The sequence below is a fragment of the Narcine bancroftii genome, unplaced genomic scaffold (assembly GCF_036971445.1).
Source record: "Narcine bancroftii isolate sNarBan1 unplaced genomic scaffold, sNarBan1.hap1 Scaffold_152, whole genome shotgun sequence".
Lineage (NCBI taxonomy): Eukaryota > Metazoa > Chordata > Chondrichthyes > Torpediniformes > Narcinidae > Narcine > Narcine bancroftii.
Genome location: NW_027211887.1, coordinates 5,026,885 through 5,047,464, shown reverse-complemented (window position 1 = coordinate 5,047,464; position 20,580 = coordinate 5,026,885).

Genomic DNA, 20,580 nt, shown 5'->3' with positions numbered 1-20,580 from the left:
CAGATGCCAGATGTGGAATGTTTTATTTCCCCAGATGCAGGATGTGGAGTGTCGGCCTGCCAGATGCCAGATGTGGTATTATCCACCCACTTAATGCCAGATATTGACTAGTCTGCCTGACAGATGCCAGATGTGGAATTGTGTACCTGCGAGATGCCGGATTTGGAATGGACCACTTGCCAGATGCCGGATGTGGAATGGTCTGCCTGCCAGATGTCAAATGTCGTATCAGCTTCCTGCCATTTGCTGGATATGGAAACGTCCACCTAACAGATGCCAGATATGCAATGGTCCCCCTGTAAAATGCCAGACGTGGAATGGTCCATCTGCCAGCTGCCGGATGTGTAATGGTTCACCGGCCAGATGCCGGATGTAGAATTAACTTCTGGACAGATGCCAGATGTGGAATGGTCTACCTGCTAGATGCCAGATTTTGAAAGCTCCACCAGGAATATGCCATTTGTGGAATGGGCTGCCTGCCTGATGGCAGATGTAAAATGTTCCGTCTGCAAGATGCCGCATGTGGAATTAGCTTCATGACATTTGGCGGATGTGATATGGTCCACCTGCCAGATTCCGGATGTCAAATGGTCACCCTGCCAGAAGCCAGATGTGGAATGTTCTGCCTGTCAGATTTATGATGTGGAATGGCCTTCCTGGAAAATGCCTGATGTGGAATGGTCTGTCTGTCATATGCCGAATGTGGAATAGTCCGTCTGCTAAAAGCCAGAAGTGGAATGGTCTTCCTGCCAGATACAGTGACTCCAATTTGACAGTTGGTTTAACAGTGATGTACTGTAGAGTGAAGCAGATATTATGATACCAGGTACACAGTGTTGAGAGGGTTTAAGTGATGTACAATAACTGTGCCAAATACAGTAACAAGGGTCTCATAGTGGGGAGAAGGATTAACGGTGATGTTCAGTAGAGTTAGACAGATCCTGTGACAAAGGTTTCACAGTGGTGAGAAGTTTTAATGGTGACGTGCGATAAACTTTGGTGGATACGGTGACTTCGAGTTTAAAGTGGAGAAATGGTTTAATGGTGATAGACGGTAGACTCAGGCATATTTTGTGACACTGGGTTCACAGTAGCGAAATGGTAAAAAAGTGATGTACAATAAACTGTGTCAGATACTGTAACACCAGGTACAAGGAGGGGAGAAAGTTTAAAAGTGCTGTATGATAAACTGTGTCAGGTACTGTAACACCAGGTTCACAGTAAGGAGAAGGTTTAATGGTGATGTATGGCAGACTGAGGCAGATACTGTGACACCAGTTACACAGTGGGGAGAATGTTTAATGAGGATGTATGGTACACTTTGACAGATACTGTTCACACCAGGTACACAGTAGTGAGTAGGTTTAACAGTGATATATGATACATTATGGCAGATGCAGAGACACCAGGTTCACAGTGGGGAGAAGGTTTTATGATGTTCATTAGAGTGAGGCAGATACTGTGACATTGAGTTCACAGTGGTGGAAGATTTAACAGTAATGTACGATAAACAGTCCCAGGTACTGTGACACCTGATAACCATTTGTTATGGATTTAAGAGTGTAGGATTATGTGTAGCAGATATTTTGACAGAAGGTTCAAAGGGGAAAGAGGTTTAATGGCGATGTACGATAATCTGTGGCAGATAGAGAGACAATGGGTTTACAGTGGGGAGAAGGATGAACAGTGATGTATGATAAACTGTGGCAATACTGTGACACGATGTTCACAATATTATGAAGTTTTAATGGTGATATATAATCAACTCTGGCATATACTATGACACCAGGTTCACAGTGGGGAGAAGGTTCAACATTGATGTACAATAAACTATGTCAGATACTGTGACACTGGGTTCACAGTAATGAGAATGTTTAACAGTGATACACGATAAACAGTTCCAGATATTATGACACCGGGTTCACTGTGGAGAGATGGTTTAATGGTGATGTACGGCAGATTGAGACAGATACTATAAACTCCATGAGATACTGTGACACCGGATTCACTGTGGGGAGTGGTTTTATGGTGATGAACGGAAGACAGGGGCAGATACTGTGAAACCGGATTCACAATGGGGAGAAGGTCAATCACTGCTGGACCATAAACTGTGCAAGATACTTTGACCCTAGGTTCACAGGGCGAGAAGGTTTCACAGTAATGAACGATAAACTGTGTCAAATACTGTGACCCCAGGTTCACAGTGGGGAGAAGGATGAATGGTGATGTATGGTAAATTGAGATGGATACTGTGACACCAGGTGAACAGAGGGAAAAAGTTTTAACAGTGATGAACGATAAACTGTGTCAAATATTGGGACACTGGGTTCACATCCGTCATACAGTTGAACAGTAATGTACGATAAACTGTGTTTGATACTGTGACACCAAGTTCACAATGGGGAGAAGGTTAATGGGGATGGATGGTAGATTAAGGGAGATACCGTGGTACCAGGTTCACAGTGAGGAGAAGGTTTAACGGTGATGTACGGTAGACTGAGTCAGATACTATGACACAAGGCTCATTGTATTGTTCATTTCTCTTCATTACAACATCTAATTTATATGCTCCGTTTTTTTTTGTGGCAACTTCCAAACTTTCCATAAACGAATTCTAATCAGATTTTGTTCATTTAAATAGGTCACCATTAAAAGCCCAAATATTTGGTCTCTAAAGTACGCCTCACAAAATTAAATTAATCTAAGGGGGACCTCAGAGGCATTTGAAATGCTGGAAGGCCTGGACAGAGTACATATGGCAAAGAAGTTTCCCATGGTAGGAGATTTAAGGACAAGAGAGCATAATTTCAGCATAAATGGGTGTCAATATAAAACAGATGTGGAAAAATTTATTTTGTCAGCGGGTCGTGAATCGTGGAACTGAGGTCATTAGGTGTATTTCAGGCAGAGATTGAGAGGTATTTGATTAGTCAAGGAATCAAGGGTTATGGAGAGAAAGCTGGGCAGTGGGGCTGTGGAAAAATGGTGGAACACACTCAATGGGCCTACATCTTGTGATCTTTATCTTGCGGAAGACCTACTCTGGTATTCTATTCTTAGAAAACAGTCTGCATAGTGGTTTTATGTTACGTTAACCCATTTCTAATTGAATCCCATGTTATTGAACCAATGCAAATTCTGCATTGAGAGGACCACAGCTTCCTAATTTAAAAAAAATTGTCATTGAGCAGCTCAAATGAGATATTTTGCTTCTTTTTTTGAAAGGGAAAAATGACCATCAAATAAAATAAGATAGAGAAAAGCAGAAGAATTTATATACAAGTGGGAATCGAAATTAATGGTTGGTGATAGAGATACACCATTTTTGATACATATATGGAATAAAATAAATGATGAAATTGGTGTAAGTGGATGTACAGCACCCAGAATAGCTTTGATTCAAAATCCTCATATCTTTTTCAAAGGATCATCAATTTTTGGATAGATGGTTTGTAAGGGGATTATGAATGTTGAAGATAGTAATGAAAGGGATCAATTAATGTAATTTGAGCAACTGAGAAATAAATATATAACGCATAGCATTCTTTTTTGCTATTTCCAAATAAGAGCATATTTGAAGGATAAGTTAGGGCCAACCATGTTGTACTGAAATAGAAATTCCTTATAAAGAGGAATTGTTAAAAAATTTACTTCTATGATGTCCTCTTTATTACAAGGAGGAACTTTTAAATGAGGAGTTCTTAAGATGAGACAAAGGTGGGAAATGGTTCTGAATATTGTAATCGATTGGCAAATATGGGAAGATCCATATAAGGATCTCAATGTAAGATATAAATTAGTTCAGTATAATTATTTTTACATCAGTCATGAAGCAGATGTCAGTAAGGCTTTTATTGAAAGCTGCACCGGGAGTCAGGTGACTCAAGCAATTGGATTTGAAAAGCTCTACAAGAAGCTGATTTGGCAATAGAGATCACGTGATCCAGGGGAGTTGTATTAATTCACTTCAACTCAGCATTTTGGATCTATTGACCAGAGTTCCACACTGCAGCAGTGATGAAGGAATTCACAACTAGTGTTTCTTCTACAGTTACTTCTTACACTAGAGAAATTGTATAGAATAAAATCAGACTGATCAGATGAATGTTTTAGGTGTGGTGAAGATGTAGCAATTTTCTTGCATTCAACTTAGCTTTGTCCTAATGCAAGATCTTTTTGGGGAGAATTACAAATTTTTTGGAACAAGTTACAGGAGTTGTTTTCTGCAAAATCCAACCTTACTTTTATTGGGAAATACTGAAGGAACAAGGCCCAAATTAAAACTATTAATATATCAATTGAAATTTGTTAAATAAGTATTAGCGGAGATGAGGAAATATATTGCACTTACTTGGAAATCAGATATACTTTTAGGGTTACCAAGATGACATGCAAAAATTTCGAAGTTGTATTCCTTTAGAAAAAATTGCATATAGCTTGAGAAATATATACTCTATGCTTTTGCAAATTTGACACCTGAATATTCAAATATTAGGCTTCAATTTGTAATAATGCTCTTTTCATCCCTCTAGACATGCGAGATTATCCTCTAAGTTGTAACATTTTTATTTAGATGTGTTAGATTTCCTCACCACCATGATCTCTGGGTAAGCGGAGGACTAACACAGGGCATCAGAAAACAGGAAGACCACACACCATCAACAACTGAGTAGCAGAGGATTCAATCCATGGGTGAGTGACCATGGAAGCAGACCAGTGAGGGGTTCTGCAACTGAACGACCCACATAGGTGACAGGCTGTTGGTAATTTGAGGAGAGGAACCCAGGCTGTGAGCTTCTGGAGAAAGCAGTCAAGGGACTCACATTAGGTTGTGGATTGCTGGAGGCTGGTTCGAAACTGGCTAAAAGGATATCAGGTATCAGACTTGGGATACGATTGGATGTTAAATGGTTCCTAATCATGTCAGAGGTTAAAAACAGGAGCTCACATTGCCAATGGCTTGGATTGGTCTGTGAGCATTGAAAGAGAATCCACAAACCCTCAATGACTTGGCCCAGGGTTCAGGGTGGTGGGGGTGAGTGGGGGCAGAGCACGACTCTCTTTTGCTTCTTTCTCTGAGCGCAAGAGGCATTTCAGGCAATTTCTGCCAATGGAGAATCTGTCTGCCTCACAGCAGGAAAAAAGCAATTTTGTGTGATATGACACTTTTTAATTACATGACAGCAAATTGTCTCCTGAAATAGAGAGAGGTTCAAGTTTCAAACTATTACACACTCCACTCACCAGAGACACCTGGATTATACCTCTTCCCACTTAATTTTTTTGCAAGGACACCACATTGCATATTGATATGTTTTTGAAAGAGATGGATTGTAGGAGTCGTGTAGGTCACAAACAAACACAAACACTTCACAAAACAGCTCTTATTTAAAATGCAAGAGCTTTGCTGATAGAGAGTCATTCAGATGCCAAGAACATTTGCAAAGACAAAACAAGGAGACTGCTTTGCTAAAGAATTTCAAAAGCAGGGGTAAATGGATTATTGATTTTAAAGCAACTGATGAAAGGACTCAGAAGTTTGGGTCCGGTGCAGTAATCTGGCTGGTTGCAGTTTGCTGTTCTAAGAAGGTCATGTGCTTTTGCAAGCAGAGAGGAGAGACCAAATTGGCTTTTTCTAAGAGAGAGAGATGGCAAGCTGGCATCTTGTTGAAACCCCATTTTGAAGATGGTTTGTGAGTTCTCAGTTCAGCCTGTTGAAAAACTTTGTTGTCCAAACAAGAGGAAATGGCTGGCAAGAGTGTTTCACCTGAAATAAGGGAAATAAAAGGAACTCTATGGTGACCTGCAGAAGAGGTGATCATTTGGAAAACCCTGATGGGCTTCATTGACAAGACCCCAAAGTGGTTGATCAGAGGGAATCAGTTTTTGTGTGTCCAATGAGCAAGAAATCCCTCTCTGAAACCAACAAGAGCCTTCCTGGAGGGGTAACCATTTACCTTTAAGTACCAAAGCTTGGTGCAAATTCATAAATGTTGAATTCTGTGCACAGTATAAGAATTGATAGACACTGATGAACTTGGAGTTGCGTCAAAGAACTTTATGCACATTAAATACACCTGCACTTAGAATGAGAAAGGGGTAATGTAAGACTGTTAAGTTAATTGTGATAAGTTAAAATTTGATCCTTTTTTTGTTTAAAGAAAATTTAAAATGACCTTTGTTTAAGTATCCTTTGTCTTGGTGATTTTCTATTGCTGCTAGGTTTTGTGGTCGTCTGGGCCTGTAACAGTCCCAAGATGAGATCGTCAACTCCAGAACACCCAGAATATCTTATTTCTTCAATAAATGCAGATTTTCCCACACTGTCATTGAAAAATCCTGCACCCATATCTCCAATTCTCTTTCTGCCCTTACCCCACCTCCTCTCCGGCAGAACAAGGACAGAATCCCTCAAATTTCTCACTTACCACCCATCAGCTGCCACATCTGACACATTATCCTTGAACACTTCCATCTTCAGCACCATCCTCTAACCTGCTACATCTAACCCACTCCACTCAGATCCTCTTTTCACAGGGGCACGTCTTTCTGTGACTCCCTCGACGGCACTTCCCTCTCCACCCACCACCACCCGAAGCACTCCCCATTGGAACTGCAGAAATTGCCAAAATTGTCCCTCCATTTCTTGCCACCTCCATCCAAGACCACAATCAGACCTTCCAGGTGAGGTAGTGTTTCACATGCACCCCATCCAACCTAGTCTACTACAATTGGTCGACTCAGTTGACGTCGATATCAGCAAGACCAAATACAGACCGGGTGGCCACTGTGCTAAACATCTGTGCTCTGTGGATCTAAACTTGAGCTTCCTGTGGGCTACCATATAAATTCTCTCACCCTTCCAGCAACATGTCTGTTGGCATCATCCATCTCCAGAGTGAGGGCACTCAAACTTAAAGAAAATATATTATATTCCTCCTGGGCAGCCTTAAACTCTATAGCATGAACACAAATGTTTCTAATTTTAAGCAGTCACTCACCTCTGTCTGATTTCACTGTTTCCAGCTCTTGATCTACTGCCCATTTGAATAAAATTACTCCTTTAAGGTTGAAGAGTTGACAGTGGTGTTTTCCCCATGTCGCTTGCCATTGAACAACTGGCAAAATTAAGTTGCGGTTGTTGCAAAATGAATGGTGTTATTGTTCAAAATGTGCCTGAGATTGAAAGTATTCTTGTACTGAATAGACATCTGGGCCAAATGGCTATTTAAGGAGAATCTGTACATGGTTGTACATCCTGAAGTACAATAACTACTTCTATCCACTAAAGAGTGTTAAAGAGCAAGGATAGACAATGCAATCACATAAAATTCACATTCATACAGCACACGTATTAATACACAAAACAAACACACATCTTTATTGGTCAGAAAGCGCCTAAACTTCCCAAGGAGACTGAGAAGGTCAAGGCCAACGAGATCATGAGATTTTACAGGAGCGCAGTTGAGTCTCCTGTCTGGATGCATCATTGGATGGTCTAGTAGCTGTAGAGCATCAGACAGGAATGATGCAAAGAGTTGTGAGGATCACTGGGGTCTCCCTTTCTTCTGTAGATGACATTTACTGGAGTGTTGTTTAAACAGGGCTCAAGGAATTGTAAAAAGACCATTTCCATCCAGTGCACAGCATCTTTAACCACGTCTATCATCAAAATCAGGACTGCCAGGCTGGGGAATAGCTTCTTCCCACAGGCTGTGAGATGGAAGAAAAGTATCCAGTAAGTGGGATAATCATCCCAAAAATTTATATATGTAGCGGCTACTTCGATAGAGCTACTAAAGCAACACACACACACACACACACACACACACACACACACACACACACACACACACACACACACACACACACACACACACACACAAGGTTAGTCAACACAGACTGCTTTATTCAGACTTTACAGGCTTCTTTTATTTAGTGTGTCCCAGGCTCCATGGGACCTCATTATGAGTTTGCTTCTGAACCACGGGATCGCAGATTTAAATTAAGCCCTGTGAGTGTCCAGTGCCATCCGGCATGCCGTTCCTCGCCATGCAGCACCACACGTGGACAGTCAATTAAATGGGTGAGTTCCCCGCTGTCTATCTTACGATTTCACATGCCCACCAAAGTACCTTGCCCCCTCGGCCTACTACTCAGCTGCTACACCACCCAGTTCCCTCCCCAGAACCTTTGCAGAAACTAAAACATCAGCTACATGCACCTGAGGTGGACCCACTCACCGTCTGGGCTGGGGGCACTGAAATAGGTGAAGCGGAATTCTCATGGGCAGGCTTGAGTCCACACTAAAGAGCTGTGAATGTCCCCTAATGTCCAAAGTATACACAAGCCCATCCTTCTTCGCCACATGGAAAGGGCCCTCATATGGTAATTCTAACAGCGCTCCTGGGACCTATCTGTGCACAAAAACAAAATCAGCGTCCAGGAATGGTGGGGCACATTCTGTTTAGGTGATCCATGCCAGTGGGTAGGAAAAGGTTTGCTGATCGTGACTCCATGTCAAATCTATGAAGAAAATTCAGGTCAAAATTGGTTGTGAAATGAATGTGCCATGAAACTGTAAGGACCGTACCATCAACCATCTCTGTGGACAATGCAGGCATATCTTCCTTTGAAGAGATGTGCACTCCCAATAGAATCCATGGCAACTCATCAACCTAACTGAGACCGGTGAATCGGGCCTTAAGTGCGGACTTCAGTTGCTAGTAGAAACATTCCACAAGTCCGTTGGACCGTGGATGAATTGTGCTCCACGGTCTGAAGTAATGTGTGTCGGAAAACCAAATCTAGCCATCCAATCGACAATGAATGCTCTTGCCCTTGTCTCAGTGTCACTGGATGGCAACGGGACAGCCTCTGACCAGCGTGTGAAACGTTCTTTGACTGTTAGAATGTATCTCAAAATTTGAGATAATGGCAATGATCCAAGCAGGTCCACATGCACGTGTTGCAACCGCCTGTGTACCAGCGGGAAAGGTTGAAGAGGTGCCTTAGTGTGTCACTGAATTTTGGCAGTCTGGCAGGAGGTACCTGTGCAGACCCATTATGCGACAGCTTTTTTTAGTCCATGCTATACATATTTATTTGACATGTGCTTGACAGATGTTCTGATGGATGGATGAGACAAGGTGTGTATCTGGTCAAAAAGGTGTTGCCTCCAAGATGCCGGAATCACAGGTCTAATGTAGCCCAAAGACATGTCACAAAGTAAGGTTGGCCGCCCAGTTGTGGTGCCACCTGCTGTATGTCCAAGTTAGTCATGGTCGTACTTATGGGCTGGGATAAATGGGGAACAGTGGGGGAACAGATGGGGCAAAGTGGGGAACATTGTGAAAAATGGGCAACAGGGTGGAACAAATGTGGTACACCTGTTCCGCACTGTTCTCCAGCTGTTCCCCATCTGTTCACCACTATTATCCAGCTGTTCCCGAATTGTCCCTCACTGTTCTCCAGCTGTTCCAGAACTGTTCCCACTGTTTGACACATGTTCACCGGCTGTTCTAAACTTTTTCCCACTGTTCCCCACCTGCTCCCCACTGTTCCCCAGTTGTTTTCCACCAGTTCCCCACTTTTGACAACTGTTCCACATGGTTCCCCACATTACCCCAATCTGTTCCCCACTGTTCCCACATTCTCCGCAGTTCAATATCTGTTCCCCACTGCCCCCCCTATTCATCTCTGTTCCACTGTTCTCCACTGTTCTTCAGTGATCCCCACTGTTCCCCATCTCTTCCTCACCGTAGAGAACACTGCAGAATAATGGGGAATGGGGGGGATTATTGGAGAGCAGGGGGGCAACATTGAGGAATGTTAAACTGATGGGGAACCGTAGGGAAAAGTGGAGAGATGGTGGAGAACTGCTGGGGACGTGTGTCGAACAGGTGGGGAACATTGCGGGATCAGCTGGAGAACAGTGGGTATTAGATGGGAAACTGATGGGGAACAGTGGAGAGATTGTGGGGAACTGCAGGTGAAAAATGGGGACTTGTGGGGAACATGTATCTAACAGGTGGGAAAAAGTGAGGAAAAGATGGGAGGAGTGGGGAACCTTGGGGAACACTGCCAAGCAGTGGGTAACAGAGGGGAATAGTGGGGAGCAGGGGTGAACAATGAGGAAAGGGGAACAGATGGGGAACTGTGGAGAATGGGGGGAACAGTGGGTAACAGATGGAGAAGAAATGGAGAACAGCTGGGGAACAGTTAGGAACAGAGGGGAATGAGGAACAGTGGGGAACTGTCGGGAAAACTGCAGAATAGTGGGGAACATTGAAAACATGGTGTGGAACTGCTGGGTTACAGTTGGGACTTGTGGGGAACATGTGTCGAACATGTGGGTAACATATGTCGAACATGTAAGTAATAGTGAGGAACAAATGGGGAACAGTGTGGAACTGTGGTGAACACTGCATAATAATGGGGAATGAAGGGGAATAGTGGGGAGTAGCGGAGAACAGTGCGGAACTGAGGGAACATATGGGGAACAGTTTGGAAAACTGTGGAACAGTGGGGAATAGTGGGGAGCGGTGGAGAACAGATAGCGAACTGTGGAAAATGGGGGAACAGTTGGGAAAAATTGGAAACAGATTGGGAAATGAGGGGAACAGTGGGGAACATAGAGTCTCCGTGGTGAATAGTGGGGAACCGGTGGTAAACAGCTACAGAACAGGTGGGGAACAGTTGGGGAACAGGTGAGGAGCAGTGGGAAACAGTGGAGAACAATTGGGGAACAGTTGAAAAATGGTGGGGAACTGCAGCGGAACAGTGGGGACTTCTGGTGAACCTGTTTTGAACAGGTGGGAAACAGTGAGGAACAAATGGGGTACAGTGTGGAACCATGAGGAACACTGCAGAACAATGGGGAACAGAGGGGAATAGTGGGGAGCTGGTGGGAACAATTAGGAAAGGGGAACAGTGGGGAACACTGCTGAACAGATGAGAACAGAGGGGAACAGATGAGGAACTGATGGGAACAGTGGGGAAAAAAGAGGAATATTGTGAAGCAGATGGCAAACCGTGGAGAACGTAGTGGTCAAAAGTGTGTGACAAATGGGGAACAGTTGGAAACACTTGGGGAACAGCTGTGGAATAGGGGGAAACAGAGGGGAACATTGAGGAATGGAGGAAAAAGATGGGGAACAAAACTGGAACAGTGATGAACAGAGGGGAATAGTGGGGAGCAGTGGGGAACAGAGTTGAACAGTGGGGAGCAGATGTCCAACAGTGGAGAATGCGGGGAACAGTGGGTAACAGTGGTTAAAAGTGTGTAACAGGTGGGGAACAGAGAGGTACAATGGGGAACAGCTGGGGAACAGTGTGGAACCATGGAGAACAGAGTGGTAAAATGGGGAAGAGAGGGGAACCCCTGCACAATAGTGGAGAACCGAGAGGAACAGTGGTAAAAAGATGGCGAACAGTGGAGAATGGGGGAACAGAGGGAAACAGTTTGGGACCTGCTGGAGAACAGCAGGGAACAGTGAAGTAATGTGGGGATCAGTGGGGAATTGAGAGGAACAGTGGGAAACAGATTGGGAATTGATGGGGAACAGTGTGGACCCATGGGGAACAGCAGGGAACAATGGTGAAAAGTAGGGCACAGTGGGGAACAGAGTGGAATAATGAGGAACAGTGGGGAACAGAGGGTATCAGAGGAGAGCAGTAGGAAACAAATGGTGAACCTTGGGGAACAGTGGGCAAAAGTGTGTGACAAGTGGTGAACAGTGAAGAACAGTGGGAAACTCTTGGAGAACAGCTGGGGAACATTGGGGAATAGTGGACAATAGAGGGGAACAATGAGGAATGGAGGGAACAAATGGGGAACTGTGGGGAAAACTGCAGAACAGTGGAGAACAGTGGGAAACGGGAACAGTGGGGAGTAGTGGGGAACAGATTTGAAAATCATGGGGAACATAGGTGAACCATGCGGAACAGTGGGGAATAGTGGTGAAAGTGGGGAACTGCTGTGGAACAGTGTAGACTTGTGGGAACATGTGTTGAACAGGTGGGGAACAGTGAGGAACAGATGGGGAACAGTGGAGAACTGTGGGGACCATTGCTGAACAGTGGGGAGCAGGGGGAAACAGTGGAGAATAGATGGGGAATAGTGGGGAATGGGGGAACAGATGGAAAAGATGGAGGAACCATGGGGACCAGGTCAGAAATTGCTGGGAAACAGTGGGGAATAGGTGAGGAACAGTGCAAAACAGAGGAGAACAGATGAGGAACTGTGGGAAAGAGTGGATAAATGGCGGGGAACTGCTGGGGAAAGGTGGAGACCTGTGGGGAATGTATTGAACAGGTGGGGAACAGTGAGGAACAGATGGTGAACAGCAGGGAGCATGGGAAACACTGCAGAGTGGTGGGGAACAGACGGGAATAGTGGGAGCAGGGGCAAACAATGAGGAAAGGGGAACAGATGGGGAAATGTAGAGAACACTGCAGAACAGTGGGGAACAGAGGGAAGCATGGGGAACAATGGAGAACAGTGGAGAATTGGGGTACAGTGGGCAACCGATGGAAAAGTGATGGAGAACAACTGGGGAACAGTTAGGAACTTTGGGGAACAGAAGGGAACATTGAGGAAAAGTGGGGAGCAGTGTGCAACAGATGGTGAATGGGGTGAACTGTGGACAAATGTGGGTAAGAGGAGGGGAACAGTGAGGAACAGTGGGGAAGAGTGGAGAATAGTGGGTAACTGTGGGGAATAGTGGGTAACAGTGGGAAAATGATGTGGAACTGCTGGGGAACATTGATGACTTCTGGGGAACCTGGTCGAACCTGTTGGGAGCAGTGAGGAACAAATGGTGAACAGTGTGGAACCATGGGGAACACTGCATTATAATGGGGAATGGAAGGGTATAGTGGGGAGCAGGGGGGAACTATGAGGAAAGGGTAACAGTGGGAACACTGCAGAATACTGGAGAACAGAAGGGAACATTAGGAACAGACGGAACAGATGGGCAACTGTGGGGAAAACTGGAGCCGTGGGGAACAGAGAGGAATAGTGGGGAGCAGGGGGGCACTATGAGGAAAGGGGAACAGTGGGGAACACTGCAGAATACTGGAGAACAGAGAGGAACATTAAGGAACAGAGGGAACAGATGGGGAACTGTGGGGAAAACTGGAGCAGTGGGGAACAGAGGGGAATAGTGGGGAGCTGGGGGGAACTATGAGGAAAGGGGAACAGTGGGGAACACTGAAGAATACTGGAGAACAGAGGGGAACATTAAGGAACAGAGAGAACAGATGGGGAACTGTGGGGAAAACTGGAGCAGTGGGGAACAGAGGGGAATAGTGGGGAGCAGGGGGGGCACTATGAGGAAAGGGGAACAGTGGGGAACACTGCAGAACACTGGAGAACAGAGAGTAACATGAGGGAGCAGCTGGGAAACTGCTGGGAAACAGTAGTGATTGGTGTGAAACAGTGGGGAAGAGTGGGGAAATGTAGGGAATAGTGGTGAACCTTTTGGGAACAGCTGGAGAACAGTGGGGAACTATGGAAATCAGAGGGAAACTGTGGGGATATGTGGGCAACAGTTGAGAATGGGGCTAATAGTGGGTAACAGTGGTGAAAAGAGTGTAACAGGTGGGCAACAGAGTGGAACAGTGGGAAACAGTTTGGGAACAGCTGGAGAACAGTGGGGAACAGGGAGGAACTGTGAGGAACAGTAGGCAACAAAGAGGAATTGTGGGGAACAGTGGGAAACAGATTTGGAACTGATGGGGAACAGTGTGGACCAATGGGGAACAGTGGGGAACAATGATGAACACTGGAGAATAGTGGGGAACAGTGAAGAACTGTGGGGAACAGTGGATAACAGAGGGGAATAATGAGGAACGGTGGGTAGCAGTGGGGAACAGATGGTGAACCGTGGAGAACTGTGGTCTAAAGTGTATCACAGATAGGGAAGAGTGGGGAACACTTGGGGAACAACTGTGGAACAGTGGTTCATAATGGGTAAACAGAGGGGAATATTGAGGAATGGAGGGAAAAGATGGGGAACAGTAGTGAAAACTGCAGAAAAGTGGAGAACTGTGGAGAACAGAGTGGAACATTAGCAGCAGTAGGGATAGATGGCGAACTGTGGAGAATGGGGGGAACATTGGGTAACAGTTGTCAAAATTATGTAACAGGTAGGGAACAGTGAGGAACAGTTGGGGAAAACTGCGCAACAGTAGAGAAAAGTTGGGAACAGTAAAGAACTGGGGAACAGTGGGAAACAGATGGTGAACAGTGAGAAACAGTTCAGGAACAGCTGGAGAACAGTGGGGAGCAGTGAAGAAATGTGGGAAACAGTGGGAAAACAGATTGGGAACTGATGGGGGACAGTGTGGAACCATGGAGAACAGTGGGAAACAATGTTGAACACTGGGGAACATTGAAGAACTGTGGGGAACAGAAAGGAATAATGAGGAGCAGTGGGCAACAGAGGGTAACAGGGGAGAGCTGTGGGGAACAGATGGTGAACCATGGAGAATGTGGGGAACAGTGGTCAAAACTGTGTGACAGGTGGGGAACAGTGAGAAACATTTGGGGAACAGTGGGAAACCGTAGGCACCACTGCTGAACAGTGGGGAACAGAGGGGAATGGTGGGAAACTTGGGGGATCAATGAGGAAAAGGGACCAGGTGGGAAACAGTGGGGAACATAGCAGATCATTTGGAGAAAAGAGGGTAACAGGGGGAACAGATGGAAAAGAGATGGGGAACGGATGGGGAAGAGTGAGGAATCATGGGGACCATGTGGGAAATTGCTGGGAAAGAGTTGGGATTGGTGGGGAACAGATGTTGTACAGGTGTGGAGCAGATGGGGACTGGGGAAGAGTGAAGAAATAGTGGGGAACTGCTGGGGAAAACTGGGGAATTGTGGGGAACAGATGGAGAAAAGTGGGGAACACTGCAGAGCAGTGGTGAACAAAGGGGAATAGTGGGGAAGAGTGTGAATGGGGGGACAGTGGGGAACAGATGGAAAAGAGATGGAGAACAGCTGGGGAACAGTTAGTAACAGTGTGGAACAGATGAGGAACAGTAGAGAACAGTTCTGAATAGTGCAGAACAGTGCAGAACAGAGGGTGAGAGTGGGGAGCAGAGGTGAACAATGAGGAAAGGGGAACAAATGAAGAACAGTGGAGAATGGGGGATAACAGTGGGTAACATGGAAAAGAGATGGAGAACAACTGGGGAACAGTTAGAAACTGTGGGAAAAAGTGGGAAATAGAAGGGGATATTGAGGAACAGAGGGGAACAGTAGAGAAAACTGTGGAATAGTAGGGAATAGTGGAGACGTGGTGTAGAACTGCTGGGGAACAATGGGGATTTGTGGGGAACATGTGTCGAACATGAGGGTAACAGTGAAGAATAAATGGGGAACAGTGTGGAACTGTGGTGAACACTGCATAATAATGGGGGACGGAGCGAAATAGTGGGGAGTAGTGGAGAACAATGAGGAACTGAGGGAACATATGGGGAACGGTGGGGAAAACTGCAGAACAGTGAAGAACTGTGGGCAACAGATGGGAATAGTGGGGAGTGGTGGAGAACAGAGAGCGAACTGTGGAGAATGGGGGAACAGTGGGGAAGAAGTTGGAAAATGAGGGGAACAGTGGGGAAGCATGGGAAACAGTGGTGAAAAATGGGGAACTGGTGGGAAACATCTGGGGAACAGTGGGGATCCATGGGGAACAGTGGGGAACATAGGGTCTAAGTGGAGAAAAGTATGGAAATGGTGGGAAACAGCTGCAGAACAGTAAGGAACAGATGGGGAACAGGTGAGGAGCAGTGGGAAACAGTGAAGAAGAGACTGGGAGCTGATGGGGAATAGTGTGGACAGATGGCGAACAGTGGAGTACCTAGGGAAATGTGTGTAACAGTGGGTAAAGTGGGGAACAGATTGTGAAATGAGGGAACTGAGGTGAACACTAGCAAACTTGTGGAAATCTCCTGGGGTACAGTGGGGAACAGTGTGGAACAGTGGAGAACAGATAGGGAACTGATGGTGAACAGTGGAGAACAGATGGGGAACTGATGGTGAACAGTGGAGAACTGTGGGGAACAGTGGTGAAATGGTGGGGAACTGTTGGGGAACAGTGGGAACTTCTGATGAACCTGTTTTGACCAGGTGGGGAACTGTGAGGAAAAAATGGGGAACAGTTTGGAACCGTGAGGAACACTGCAGAACAATGGGGAATGGAGGGGAATAGTGGGGAACAATGAGGAAAGGGGAACAGTGGGGAACACTGCAGAATGGTGGAGGAAAGAGGAAAACAGTAGGGAGCAGGGGGAAAGATGAGGAACTGATGGGAAGCAAAGGGAATCTGTGGGAACAGGTGGTAAACTGCTGGTAAACAGTAGTGATTGGTAGGGATCAGTGGGGAACAGTTGCGGAACAGGTGAAGAACAGTGGGGAAGAGTGGTCAAAGAGTGGCAGGTGGGGAACAGTGAGGAACAGTGGGAAACATTTCAAGAACAGCTGGGGAATAAGGGGAAACAGGGAAGCCTTGAGGAACAGAGGGAAAAGATGGGGAACAGTGTGGAAAACTGCAGAAAAGTGGAGAACAGTGGGGAATGGGAATAATGGGGAGAAGTGGGGAACAGAGTGAAACAGTGGGGAAAAGATGTTGAACAGTGGAGAATGCAGGGAACAACGTCTTTTTTTCAAAATCCTCGTATCTTTTTCAAAGGATCATCCATTCTGGATAGCTGGTTTCGTAAGGGGATTATAAATGTGGATGATTGTTATGAAATGCGTAAATTAATGTCATTTGAGCAACTGAGAAATAAATATCATAAAACATAGCAATCTTTTGTGCTATTTCCAAATAAGAGCATATTTGAAGGATAAGTTAGGACCAACCATGTTGTACTGAAATAGAAATTCCTTCTCGAGGAATTGTTTAAAAATTTACTTCGATGATGTCCTCTTTATTAGAAGTAGGAACTTTTAAATGAGGAGTTCATAAGTTGAGACAAAGGTAGGAAATGGATCTGAACATTGTAATCGATTGGCAAATATGGGCAGATTAATATAAGGATCTCAATGTAAGATAAAAATTAGTTCAGTATAATTATTTTTACATCAGTCATGGAGCACATGTCAGCAAGGATTTTACATGAAAGCTGCACCTGGAGTCAGGTGGCTCAAACAGTTGGATTTGAAAACCTCTACAAGAAGCTGATTTGGCAACAGAGATCACATGATCCAGGGGAGTTGTATTAATTCACTTCAACTCAGCATTTTGGATCTATTGACCAGAGTTCCACACTGCAGAAGTGAGGAAGGAATTCACAACTAATTTTTTTTCCTACAGTTACTTCTTCCACCAGAGAAATTGAATAGAATAAAATCAGAATAATCAGATCAATATTTTAGGTGTGGTGAAGATGTAGCAACTTTCTTGCATTTTACTTAGATTTGTCCTAATGCAAGATCTTTTTGGGGAGAATTACAAATTTTTTGGAACAAGTTACAGGAGTTGTTTTTTCTGCAAAATCCAACCTTACTTTATTAGGAAATATTGAAGGAACAAGACCCAAATGAAATCTCTTAATGTATCAATTGAAATGTGTTAAATTACTGTTAGCGGAGATGAGAAAATGTATTGCACTTACTCAGAAATCAGATATATTTTTTAGGGATGCCAAGATGACATGCAAAAATTTCAAAGTTGTATTCCTTTAGAAAAAAATTACCTATAGCTTGAGAAATATATACTCTATGCTTTTGTAAATTTGACACCTGAATATTCAAATATGAGGCTTCAATTTGTAATAATGCTCTTTCTGTCCCTCTAGACATGCGAATATTCTACGCTAAGTTGTAACATTTTTATTCAGGTTTATTAGATTTCCTCACCACCTTGAACTCTGGGGAAGTGGAGGACTAACACAGGGCACCAGAAAACAGGAAGACCACACACCCTCAGCATCTGAGAAGAAGAGGATTCAATCCATGGGTCAATGACCATGGAGGCAGACCAGTGAGGGGTTCCGCAGCTGAAGGACCCACATAGGTGACAGGCTGTTGGTAATTTGAGGAGAGGAAATCATGCAGGCTGTGAGCTTCTGGAGAAAATAGTCAAGGAACTCACATTAGGCCGTGGATTGCTAGAGGCTGGTTTGAAACTGGCTAAAAGGGTATCAGATATTAGACTTGAGATATGAGTGGATGTTAAGTGGTTCCTAATCGTGTCAGAGGTTAAAAACAGGAGCTTGCATTGCCAATGGCTTGGATTGGTCTGTGAGAATTGAAAGAGAATCCACAAACCCTCAGTGACTTGGCCCAGGGTTCAGGGTGGTGGGGGTGGGTGGGGGGAGAGCACAACTCTCTTTTGCTCTTTCTCTGAGTGCAAGAGGCATTTCAGGCAATTTCTGCCAATGGCGAATCTGTCTGCCTCACAGCAGGAAAAAAGCAATTTTGTGTGATTTGACATTTTTAAATTACCTGACAGTAAATTGTCTCCTGAAATAGAGAGAGAGGTTCAAGTTTCAAACTATTACAAACTCCACTCACCAGAGCTACCTGGATTATATCTCTTCCCACTTTTTATTTTTGCAAGGACACCATTGATTTTATCACAACTCCTCTGCTGCATCTGTCCTGTGACAGATTATATATTTTACATTGTTTATAGATATGTTTTTGAAGGATAGATTGTAGGAGTCGTGTAGGTCACAAACAAACACAAACACTTCACAAAACAGCTCTTACTTAAAATGCAAGTGCCTTGATGAGAGTGAGTCATGCAGATGCCGAGAACCTTTGCAAAGACAAAACAAAGAGACTGCTTTGCTAAAGAATTTCAAAAGCAGGTGTAAATGGAATATTGTTTTTAAAGCAACAGATGAATGGACTCAGAAGTTTGAGTCCAGTGCAGTAATCTGGCTGGTTGCAGTTTGCTGTTCTAAGAAGGTCATGTGGTTTTGCAAGCAGAGAGGAGAGACCAAATAGGTTTTTTTCTAAAAGAGTGAGAGAGAGAGACAGAGAGAGAGAGAGAGAGAGAGAGAGAGAGAGAGAGAGAGAGATGGCAAGCTGGCATCTTGTTGAAACCCCATTTTTAAAACGGGTTGTGAGTTCAGTTCAGCCAGTTGAAAAATCTTGTTGTCCATACAAGAGGAAATGGCTGGCTAGAAATGCTGTTTCACCTGAAATAAGGGAAACAAAAGGAACTCAATGGTGACCTGCAGAAGAGGTGATCATTTGGAAAACCCTGATGGGGAAAGTTACTTTGGCAAGATACCAAAGTGGCTGATCAGAGGGAATCAGTTTTTGTATGTCCAATGAGCAAGAAATCCCTCTCTGAAACCGACAAGAGCCTTCCTGGAGGGTAACCATTTACCTTTAAGCACCAGAGCTTGGTGAGAATTCATAAATGTTGAATTCAGTGCACAGTATAAGAATTGATAGACACCGATGAACTTGGAGTTGTGTCAAAGAACTTTATACACATTAAATACACCTGCACTGAGAATTAGAATGGGGCAATGTAAGGCTGTTAAATTAATAGTGATAAGTTAAAATTTGATCCTGTTTTTCAGTTTAAAGAAAATTAAAAATGACATTTTGTCTTGGTGATTTTCTATTGCTGCTATGTTTTGGGGTCCTCTGGGCCTGTAACAGTCCCAAGATGAGGTCTTCTACTCCAGGATATCCAAAATGTCTTATTTCAATAAATGCAGATTCTCCCATACTGACTTTGATAAAGTCTGCACCCATATCTCTAATTCTATTTCTGCCCTTACCCCATCTCCTCTCCGGCAAAACAAGGACAGAATCCCTCAGGTTTCTCACTTATCACCCAACAGCTGCCACATCTGACAAGATTTCCTTGGGCATTTCCAACTTCAGCACCATCCTCTAACCTGCTACACCTAACCCTCTCCACTCATATCCTCTTTTCACAGGGGCACGTCCTTATTGGTCAGGAAGCACCTACACTTCCCAAGGAGATTGAGGAGGTCAAGGCCAATGGCTCTCATCCTGAGATTTTACAGGAGCTCAGTTGAGTCTCCTGTCTGGCTGCATCATTGGATGGTCTAGTAGCTGTAAAGCATCAGACAGGAATGATGCACAGAGTTGTGAGGATCACTGAGGTCTCCCTTTCTTCTGTAGATGACATTTACTAGGAGTTTTGTTCAAATAGGGCTCAAGGAATTGTAAAAAGACCATTTCCATCCAGTGCACAGCATCTTTAACCAAGTCCATCATCAAAATCATGACTGCCAGGCTGGGGAATAGCTTCTTCCCACGGTCTGTGAGATGGAATAAAAGTATCCTTTATGTGCAATAATCATCCCAAATATTTATATGTGTAATAGCTACTTCAATAGAGTTACCAAAGCAACACACACACACACACACACACACACACACACACTCACACACACACACACACACACTCACACACACACACACACACACACACACACACACACACACACACACACACACACACACACACACACACACACACACACCAGGTTAGTCAACAGAAGACTGCTTTATTCAGACTTTACAAGGTTCTTTTATTTACTGCGTGTCCCATGCTCCATGGGACATGGTGGGAC